General features: G+C 39.7%; 1 long non-coding RNA gene across 1 annotated transcript in view; it reads right to left on the bottom strand.

Moving 5' to 3' along the window:
- Positions 1-617: 617 nt before the first annotated feature.
- Positions 618-7,899, bottom strand: part of LOC134146255 (uncharacterized) — a 31,645-nt gene continuing 24,363 nt past the window's right edge. The window contains exons 2-3 of the long non-coding RNA XR_009959807.1: positions 2,022-2,182; positions 618-738 (exon numbers count right to left, since the gene is read on the bottom strand). This is a non-coding gene — a long non-coding RNA (uncharacterized LOC134146255). The remainder of the gene's footprint in view (positions 739-2,021; positions 2,183-7,899) is intronic.

The raw sequence follows: 7,899 nt of genomic DNA, 5'->3' as shown, positions 1-7,899 counted from the left end.
AGACCTTCCCTTGTGAATGGTTTCAGTTTCAACAAATTGCCATTCTGTGACACCCCGCCAAATAAGTACCTTGGAAAATTACCAACAGCCTCTAATCTGTACGCTGGAGCACACTTCATTTCGAAATCCTCGGCTTGCTATGGACCAAAGCATCCGTGGGTGTAGCTCCATTGACTCCAGGGCATCTCCTCTGCAAGGGAATTTGGCCCAGCATTACTGGAGAGCAATTTGTATCAGAGAGGAGTGCAGTCATTTCGGAGGTGAGACACAGACTCAGTTTCGAGCTGGGGAGGGTGTTATTCAGCAGTTTTGACAAGAGCAGAAAAATCATGTTGTATCTGGTTTCGATTTAGAATGAGCTGGATTAGAGGATTTTAAAAATTAAAATTATTCCTCTCGTGCTGGGCTCGAAAAAGATGCGTTTTCCCGTTTTTCAAGGTTACTTGCAAGTTGTCCTCTCAGCTTTATAGCTTTATCATTTTCAGACAGAAAATTCTGTTGTATTTAGCAGGGTTTTCAGCAAATAAGGAATCATTTATTTCTTTAAGTAGTTCTAAATTGTCATTTAGAATTATGAAAAAATTTTAAATATTGATAATGACAAATTTTGTAGGAAATGTCATTTTTTTTCCAGACAGGAGAATTTTTCAATGATAGAATGCTTACTGTGAAAAAGACAAGATGCATTTATACTTTCTTTCAATGAATAAATAAATCCAGAACTCAAGTGCAGAAGAGCTGTAACGAGAAGCAAAGGCATTAGATGCAAAGAGACTCAATTAATTGACAAGGCAGGTTAATTCTTCAGTTGTGTATCATGCTCCTCTTGATGACTGATTCTAGTCACATCCCCTGAACAAAATCCTTGATACAATTTTTTCTCTTTCGATTTTCATTGGAACAGCTCACACAAAAATTTTAAACTGTGCTCTGACTGATTTTCTTTTTTTTTTTTTTACTTACCTCACACAGTTTCCACAGTCCTCAAATGCAATAAGAATAATAAAAATAATAAAAGCAATGTTAAACTTATGCCTGAAGAAGCTTAACTTCAGCAGTCCACCAATGTCAAAATACCATTTTTAGCAGTGCTCATTCCTTGTCACATGGTTAAAGATTTTTGCTTCATGCCTTTCTGGTTAGAGATGTCTTTTTTGAGAATTTTATTTCATGGCAGTCATAGAGCAAATATGTTTTTTATGACATTTATGAATGTGACCAGTCTGGGAACACGCTGTCTGTCTGGCCGGGTTTAAGCCAAATTTTAATTCATTGTAACTAGAATTTCCAATTTTGGTGATAGCTGATATAGCAAGCGGGTTCAATAAACTGGCAAAGTCATCTTTTATAGTAGGAAAAGGTGGTTTGCCTTCTGACTTCCAAGAATTGTCAGGTAGAAGTTTAATTAACTAAGATATTAATCAGAAACATTCCTACCTTCCCCTGCCCTTCCTTTTCATTAAGACTTCATCTAGTCCTATAAAATTTATATTAACAACCATAGTGTTAAAGCAAAAAATACTTCTAGATTCTGAATATCTTTCAGGGAAATCAGTTTTGGATAATCACTTTTGTCCTGAAATGCAAGAATCCAGCCTGTAGCATCGAAACATCAAAGAATTTCACTTTTATGTTGTATTAAGCTTGCCTGTCTTATTTCAGCTATCCTAACACTCCGAAATACATGATTGAAAGCTGTTAACTCCCAACTATACGCTCCTGGCAAGCAGACTTGAGGTTTTTTTAATATTTTATTTTAATTATTTTTAGTTTATAGCTCAGCAACTCGACTGACCCAGGGGAACACTTAAACTAAATTTGATAGATGTCAAGTTAGAAAAAATAAAGACAGCAGTGTTCTTTCTCCTTGCAATTACAAATGTTTGCTGTAGACTTTTCTGACAGTATTAAGCCTAGCAGAGACCTGGGGAGAGCGGAGAAGGACGCCGTAGCCGTTCACCGAGGTCACTTTGGCTGATGTTCTCCAGAACCTGGAAGGGGAGGAAGAATAAGACACCTACCAGTAGCAGTGGCTCCTAGCATTAAATGTAGTGGTTTTGCCTTTTTTCCTTATGCCTGAGCGTCTTGATGTATTTTACGTCGGCTGGAGGAGCCAGAAAGAGATTGTTTTCTCAGCTGACCTTTGGAGCCGTGGAGAGCAGCGAGATGCATCATAGATGGACTGAAAAAAAAACCAAATCCAAAACAACAACAAAAATGGAGCTCAGTGATGTTTTCCAGGAAACTATGCAAAAGCCTACCTTTGGCAGTCTACCTGAAAAATAAATATCACAAATTTTTGGAAAAAAAAGCGGACCTACTGTTTTCTACTCATTTTTTTTCTTGTGAACTGAAAGATATGAAGATATCATCACATATACTGGTTCAGTCAGTGAGAAAGAGAAAGAAAAATAATCTCCATGAAGTTCTACAGAAATTATTCAGAGAGGAAGAATGCTGCATATCTACAGTATAATGTTAGCTATCTGCATCAGGGGAAAGGAATGGGCTTTCCAGTCTTTTATCATTAGATCACTGGCTCTAATCTCTTTGAGGGATTTCATCCAACATCCAGTGAGATCAGTGGGAGTTTCATTGCTCTGAATCAATACCCAGGTAGATAATAACAAAGGACTAACAAATAGTATTATAAAAATCAGAATTTTAATATGCTATTTTCAAAATTCATTCAAAACTCAGAATGTTTTTCTTCCATTTGGAGTAAGAGGAGAAATTTCCTAATAGTCTCATCTGTTAATACTTCTTTTTCTCATGGCATTTGTTTTTGAGAGATCCCCATTCCCGTACTTCTATTTTTTCACTTATGATCATTAAAAAAAGAGAAGAGAGGGAGCGAGACAGAAAGGCCAAGGGCTTGAAATAAATACCCCTCCACACCACCACCACTACCAAAAATGAGGTTTGATTTGAAGACTGGAAACCATCCCTGTTTTACTACTCTTCTTTTTTTTTTTTTTTTTTTTTTTTAATGAAAAAATCAGAATTATATCTATGGGAAAAATGGGAAAATGATTGCTGGCCTAGTTTTGTGAATTTTATGAATGAGATGGTAGTGTCAGAGAGGTGTCCTTGGCACAAAACTGAGCTTCAAAATTGCCCTGAATCTTGCAATTTTGTTAAACGTAAAACCAGAATTATAGTTTCCCGCCAGAGATGTTCTTTCCATGATGGGAACCCAGGGTAATCCTACATTTGCTCTCAATTTAGAATGTTTTCACAGTCCATTTTCTATTCTTTTAAATTAATTTTCGGTCAATTCTCTCACTGAATGGACAGATATTTTTATAACGTATTAGTGAATGTGTTCCTCAAGTGAAATACAATCTAATTTTTTCTCTATAACCGTGGAGGGCAGGAGTATTCCCTCCATATTTTTCTTCCCAGCTATCAGACAAATAAATCAGCACATGTATGTATTTGTGACAGCTGCTAACAAAGAAAGTCGAGGTCATATGAATTATTTGATAAACAGGCAGGTAAAGTGGCTTAGCAGATTACGAAATCAAGCCGCTGCCAAATTGTTCCATGATGATAATTATTTGCTTCTGTTCTTTAATTCTGGGTGGGCAACACTGCTTTTCCTCTGTCCGCTGGAAAAAAAAGCAGGATGGCTCTCCCTACGGTTTTTTGGCTTAACTGCACACATCTGGGTTTCGTATCAAAAGAAATAAATATTAGACCTAATTAATCCTCCGAGGCTGCTGGGCACTGACTCCTGAGCAGCACAGGCTTTAATTACAGCGTCAGCCAGGCATGGTGATGGAGTCAGTCGCACAAGACTGACTGTTGATTTAATGCCGTATATCATGTCTAGAAGTATCTGGAACAACACTGATTTACATCAGCTGAATATTTGGCTCATTTGAGACTCTCTGGGGAAAAAGGGGGGGATACCAATATATATGCATACACCCAAAGTTATTCAGATGCCGGGTAGAGCAAACTAGATTGCAGAAATGCTGTTGAAATCCAGAGCAGTTTTTATAACACGGTTCTCAGACTACTAAAATAGAAATGTCGAAATTGCTTAATTGGCAAAAAAAAAAAAAAAAAAAAAGAAAAAAGAAAAAAAAAGAAAAAAGAAAGAAACCATGATTCGATTCTCTTTCAAGAAATGCAAGCTGCTTGATTTACTAGTCCTTTATAAAGGATTATTTGTAACTGATAACATATGTAATGATTCTACCAGAAGATAAAGTTCCTACATTTCAGACAAAGGAGTATCTAGACAGCAGTATTGTGATTAGTTTTACATCTTTTCTAATGCAGCTAATTTAAAGATGGACTTGAGGGACTTAGGTGAACAGCAATAAAACTTGTCGGGAATGGAGTCTGTTATATGTTTTATAATTCTAAAGCTCCCTCTCCTCTACTCCCCTCCTCCTCTTATTATTTTTTTTTTTTTTTTGAAGACTTTAAAACCATTTTGATTGCAAATATATGAGTGAATTCAGAGCAAATGAAAGTAAAGAGACTGTTAACACTGGCCTCGGTACAGCTAGGCTTTGTGCAAACTTCCCCTCCCTGCCAATGCACCTCGAGTCTAGCTTGCAGTAACTCTTGTTATTCTAGTCCTGAATTTATCTAGAGAAGAGCTGCCAATGGTACCAAACCATGTGGTTATTTTTTGCAGCGTCAACTAATGAGACCACCACACTTATCTTCCCTCCCAACCAGAGCCCGACCTGGAACCAGCATCCCCAGACGCACAAACCTGGTGTATTAATCCTCTGCGACCCCCCTCCTGCCTCCCCGCTATGTCCTCTGAAGTCATACCCATGAATCCAGGCTGGTTTTGTTGTGCTAGGCAGCGGTGTGTTTACACGACTATCCATCTAATACAGGATATTATTTTTCCAGTGGGGAATATTTCAAATATTTCCAATGAAGATTTTTTTTCCCTGCTTTCTTTATTGGTATTATTAAAAATAAAAATGGAAAGGCATAAAATCATACCACAAAAAATTTATGTTAAAGTAAGAAAAGTGGGGAAAATGAGAATTTAAAGATCAGACCAACATCCTCCTTGCTCCACTACATGGTGTCCCCTGGCTGATGCACAGATCCTAATCAGAAATACTGAATTGTGCAAAACGTTTGCTAAAATTTCGTGCGTGTACATAAAATTCTTTCTTCTACTCTTCTACTCACCTATGTTATTTTAAGACAAAGCAACAGAATCTTCAGAATAAATAAATACAGTCATGATAATTAATTTTGGTCTATAGCCTTGCTATTTCAAAGTATTTCATAAACACCAAGGGCCAGATTTATAGGTGTAATGGTAGCAAAATATTTAATCAGTGGCATACCGAAGTAGATTAATTGCAGAAAATTCCCAGGATCACTGATTTCTTATACCTGCTCTGTACATATCCTTCAGTGTCAGTCCAAGACCTTCCACTGACTCTGATTTAAGTTTTAAAAAGTCCTTTCATAGATGAAAGGAGTAAAATGAAAATAATCCGAAGGGCAGCGCCTGCTGCTCTGGGGCTCCGCGTCGTCCGGGATGCGAAGGGCTGTCTCCCCAAGCTCTGCGGCTCTCAGCACTTGGGACTCCTTGAATGAACATTTCACAGCAGTTTCTTCACTTGAAACAAAGTCCTTGCAGAAAGAAACCATGGCTGCAGAAAGCTCATTCCCGGGAAGCGCGCAATTTGCCATTAATTTTATTCTATCAGTTCCTCCCAGCTGATAAGACTCACATTAGACCCTTAAGTCAAGTTCTGCTTCCCCTGATATCTTCAAGTGGTCACTTAGTGCTCCCGATCCTCACACGTCTCTGTAGGGTTGGGTTTCTCTTCCATTTTCCCTTTCACTTTGATAGCTCTGGAAACAGGAGAGTTTGGTCTCATCTGCTACATTCTCCTCACATCTTCCACTGGCTCAGATCGAGAGCAACTGCTTAAATTAGCATGCAACACCCATCTCTCCATTTAAATATTCATTCCACCTTTATCAATGATTGTAAGTGGTTTGTTTGGACACATCAGGTGAAATTATCCCCTGGCCAACTTTCTCCATGAATGGCAATGTGCTGTGCTGTCTGTCTACTCGCACTCAATAGCCCGTAGAGCATGTGTGTTCTAGCACGAGGGCAAAATATATTAAAGATAGGAAGTTTTCCTTTGATATTTCTCAAGTTATAGTGGCATATTTTTTTCTTATTTAATTACTTCTCCAGATATATATCTGATCAAACAACCTTGGATGAAGTTTAACAAAATAAGTCCTGCAACAGTTTATTCCACCTACTCTCTGCCATTCTGCTGAGCTAAGTGAAAAACCGTTATACTAATGAATAATTGCATTTGGATTCTTTCTAGCTCCCTGTTACAACAATATCTGAATTCCTCATTGCTTCTAATCATGTATTTGCCAAGGGAGAGAGATAAAATCACCCTGTGTTGTAGGTGGGACACTGGATGCTTTAAGTCAGGGACAAGGAGGTGGTAAGTTCGGTTTTCAGTTCTAGCAATGAACTGAAAACCCTCCAGCTGCATAACAGCAACCGCAAATCGAATATGACTCAGCGCGCTGGTGTAGACCCGTTGATAGGTTAATTTTGCCCTGGCAGGCGGCGGGCTGGATCGGGCGCTCTCTGCCCGAACTCCTCGGCCAGCCGGCGCTGATTGCCCTCCCGCCGCTGGCCCGAAGCGAGCGTGAGCTCCGCGCCTCGCGCCCCGGCGAAGGGTGCTTCGGCTCAAACGCGCCCTTGAGAGCGAAGCAGCAACGCGCGGCGCGACTGCTATAGCTCGTGGAGCTACAACCTAAGCACCTTGTTCGGGCGCGAAAACAAAACGTGGTCGCAGAGTCAGAGAGCGTGTTTTCCTCCGCGCGGGATTTTAATCACGTATTCCTCCTCCCTCTGATCCAATATCCTATTTTCAAGAACGACCGCGCATGGTTCAGAGGTTAGCACGTAGGGAGGGACAAGCAGTGTGACTGAACACGCAGAAAGCTGTTCATTAAATCACCCATTTTGAAAACTTATTTTGAGCCCGTTTTTATTTTTTTTTTCTTTAAAAATAACCCTGAAAGGAAAAAAGAAACAAAGTTTTGAGCACTCTCATGCAATAAAGGAACAATACGGTTTGGCTTAAATAAGGAAAACTTATGTTTAGTGCAGTGCAATAGTCATCAGAGACATTGCATTTCTCAGAGCTGCTTAGCTCAGAAAACCCATCTGATTAGGCACTTTGTGAGTGAAAAAAAATCTTACTTATTCAAATAGGCTTTAAATGTCAAAATAAAGATTTATGGCTCAGAATTGAACATAAATAAATAGCTGGCTGCACACTTGGAACAAATTCTTTTGTATTGTGCAATTAATATCATCGAGATTATTATTTAAAACGTGAACAAATGTCTCTTTCTGGTTTGCGTATTTTTGGTGGTGATGGCGAGGGCTGCGCTGAACACGTTTGCTGGGACGTATTTCTGGCCAAGGGCAAACCCGGGGATGCGAGAGGCTGGTTGCATGCCCTGCACCACTGGAACCAGCCTGGCGGCACTGAAAGCGCTGGCTTCTGCCAGCAGACGTGACCGTCGGTCCAATTTCATCCTGTTTGTTCAGCTAGCAAATATGTAGTTAAGGTGGGACTGACTGTGATCTAATTCTTCTGAGAGAGGCTTGCAAAGCTATTGCCAAAAGAAGCAACCAGAGGCACTGTTATCATCAATAGCTAGCAAATGAAGTCCTCTGTCGGTCGTACAATCATCTGCCGGGTGGATGTCCATGCCAGGCGGGCGCTTCCCCCAAGCCCCCACTTTAGCAACGCTCAGACACCTATCGAAAGCAGAAGGACACAGGGCTGGAAGACGTGTTTAACCATTTGATTACAGCTAAACCTGTACTTAAATGGTTTTCTGCTTGAA

The sequence above is a fragment of the Rhea pennata genome, chromosome 13 (genome assembly GCF_028389875.1).
Source record: "Rhea pennata isolate bPtePen1 chromosome 13, bPtePen1.pri, whole genome shotgun sequence".
NCBI lineage: Eukaryota > Metazoa > Chordata > Aves > Rheiformes > Rheidae > Rhea > Rhea pennata.
The sequence above is the reverse complement of the archived record's forward strand: the minus strand, read 5'-3'. Positions and strand labels throughout refer to the sequence as shown.